We start from the raw sequence: 2,975 nt of genomic DNA, 5'->3' as shown, positions 1-2,975 counted from the left end.
CCCGACCACTAGGGGTAACAGTGAGCGCTGTTTGGAACCCGACCACTAGGGGTAACAGTGAGCGCTGTTTGGAACCCGACCACTAGGGGTAACAGAGAGCGCTGTTACCTTCAGGTAGGTACTGGCAGCCTCTGATTCCAAAGGTTGCATGTTCGAATCCAGCAATAATGTTTTTTTTWTTTTTWTWWTATTTTTTGTTTGTTTTAAGTCTATCCCAAACCTTGGCCCTTACCTTTTTAAGATAACCATTCAGAGTTAATGCCTAACCTTAAACATTGAGTTAATGCCTAAACGTTTAAAGTCAGGCACTAACTCTGAATGGTTAAGGTTAGGCACTTTTTTTAAAATGTTTGGAACAACTTAAAAATGGTGACATTTTGAGAAACATGGATGAACATCCAATTGCGACGTGAGACGGAGAGAGTTTGTAAATCAGCCCGCCCTACGTCACAGGCCGGGGGCCAATCACACGCTGTAGACACATCTCCTGTGATCAGAAGGGTTCTGGCTTTGACAGGACAGGWAATGAAGCTTGCCTGTGCCTGGCGATCGTCAGCGAGACGGCCAATTACGGCCCGTCTCAGCATATGTGTCTCTCCATGCAAACACCCCCCCCCCCCTGTCAAATGAGCCCACTTCATAGACATACGGCTCCTTGGGAATGTCTTTTGTTTCTCAACAGCTGAGCTCCGCCGCGTAAGCTCCTATGGGGCCTCAGGGTAGCTTAGTGGTTAGAGCGTTGGACTAGTAACCGATAGGTTGCAAGTTCAAATCCCGGAGCTGACAAGGTACAAATCTGTCGTTCTGCCCCTGAACAAGGMAGTTAACCCCACTGTTCCTAGGCCGTCATTGTAAATAAGAATTTGTTCTTAACTGACTTGCCTAGTTAAATAACGGTAAAATAATACTGTGTGGATGTGGAATCGTACACCAGGGCCTGTATTCATAAAGCCTCTCCTAGTAGTAGTGCTGATCTAGGATCAGTTTAGTCTTCAGCCAACATGTCCTGGGCCTGTATTCATAAAGCCTCTCTGATCTAGGATCAGTTTAGTCTTTTAGATCACGATGGCCACGTTTACTCAAGCAGCCCAATTCTGATCTATTTGGCAATAATATTTTTTTTTTTTGACTTATCAAATCTTTCACCAATAACTGGGGAAAAAATATCAGAATTGGTCTGCCTGTTTTAATGCAGCCAATGAATAAGATTATTTAAACAAAGGGGTTCAGAACAAATTCTTATTTCCAATGACGGCCTACGCCGGCCCCACCCGGACTACGCTGGGCCAATTGTGTGCCCGGCGTCTATCAGCCACGGCCGGTCGTGATTCAGCCTGGATTCAAACCAGGGTCTGTAGTGAAACCTCCAGCACTGCGATGCAGTGACTTAGACCGCTGTGCCACCCGGGAGACCCGAGGGGGGATCTGATGAGAGATTATAGGAGCCATGACGAGAGAGATTATAGGAGCCATGACGAGAGAGATTATAGGAGCCATGACGAGAGAGAGATTATAGGAGCCATGACGAGAGAGAGATTATAGGAGCCATGACGAGAGAGAGCCATGACGAGAGATTATAGGAGCCATGACGAGAGAGAGATTATAGGAGCCATGACGAGAGAGAGATTATAGGAGCCCCGACGAGAGAGAGATTATAGGAGCCGTTCAGGGTCAGTAGTAGCACTAGTGGTATTCTAGAGTCATAGGGATCCAGGTCAGTTTAGGTTCAGTTTCTATAGATTCACTATAGGATCAGGGTCAGTTAGCATGTTTTCTATGATTCACTATAGGATCAGGGTCAGTTAGCATGTTTTTCTATAGATTCAGGGCTAACAGTTAGGCCGGTTAGCATGTTTCTATAGATTCACTATAGGATCAGGGTCAGTTAGCATGTTTCTATAGATTACTATAGGTTCAGGGACAGTTAGCAGGTTAGCATGTTTCTATAGATTCACTATAGGATCAGGGTCAGTTAGCATGTTTCTATAGATTCACTATAGGTTCAGGGACAGTTAGCATGTTTTTCTATAGATTCACTTTAGGTTCAGTTACATGTTTCTATAGATTCCATAGGTATCAGGGTCAGCTTAGCATGTTTCTCTATAGATTCCTATAGGTTTCAGGGTCAGCTTAGCATGTTTCTTATAGATTCCACTATAGGCTCAGGTCAGTTAGCATGTTTCTATAGGCTCACTATAGGATCAGGGTCAGTTAGCACTGTTTTATAGAGATTCACTATAGGTTCAGTTTAGCATGTTAAGCATGTTTCTATAGATTCACTATAGGTTCAGGGTCAGTTAGCGTGTTCCTATAGATTCACTATAGGTTCAGGGTCAGTTAGCGTGTTAGCATGTCTCACCTCGTGCGCTGGCCTCTGCTGGCCCTCAGCAAACTTGTGTCTGAACAGAAAGCTGGCCAGAGCATCTGCAACCTGCACAACAGACAACATGCATGTTAGTGTGAGTGTGGTGTATGTGTGTGTGTGCGGGTGCGTGCATGTGTCTTACTTTGTCTGGTGTGTCCTCGTGCACTGCGTGGCCACTAGGGGGCAGCACCTGCATCAATGAATTTGCCTGAGGAGAATAGTACAAGCGAGACTGTGAGCAGAACTGTGTGTGTGTGTGTGTGTGTGTGTGTGTGTGTGTGGTGTGTGTGTGTGTGGTGTCAATCTCGCACACACTCCACTCTCTTTCTCACACACACACACACTCTAGCTCTCTCTATCAACACAGTCTTGTACCAGCTAACCTTGTACAGCTAACACAATTCAGTCCCATTCAAATCCTATTTCCCTAACCCTAAACCCAACCCTAGCTCCTAACCCTAAACCTAGCTCCTAACCCTAGCTCCTAACCCTAAACCCCAACCCTAGCTCCTAACCCTAAAACTAACCCTAAACCCAACCCTAGCTCCTAACCTAGCTCCTAACCCTAAAACGAACCTAAACGCCAACCTAGCTCCTAACCCTATAACCT

This window comes from Salvelinus sp. IW2-2015, unplaced genomic scaffold, assembly GCF_002910315.2.
Source record: "Salvelinus sp. IW2-2015 unplaced genomic scaffold, ASM291031v2 Un_scaffold2468, whole genome shotgun sequence".
NCBI lineage: Eukaryota > Metazoa > Chordata > Actinopteri > Salmoniformes > Salmonidae > Salvelinus > Salvelinus sp. IW2-2015.
The sequence above is the reverse complement of the archived record's forward strand: the minus strand, read 5'-3'. Positions refer to the sequence as shown.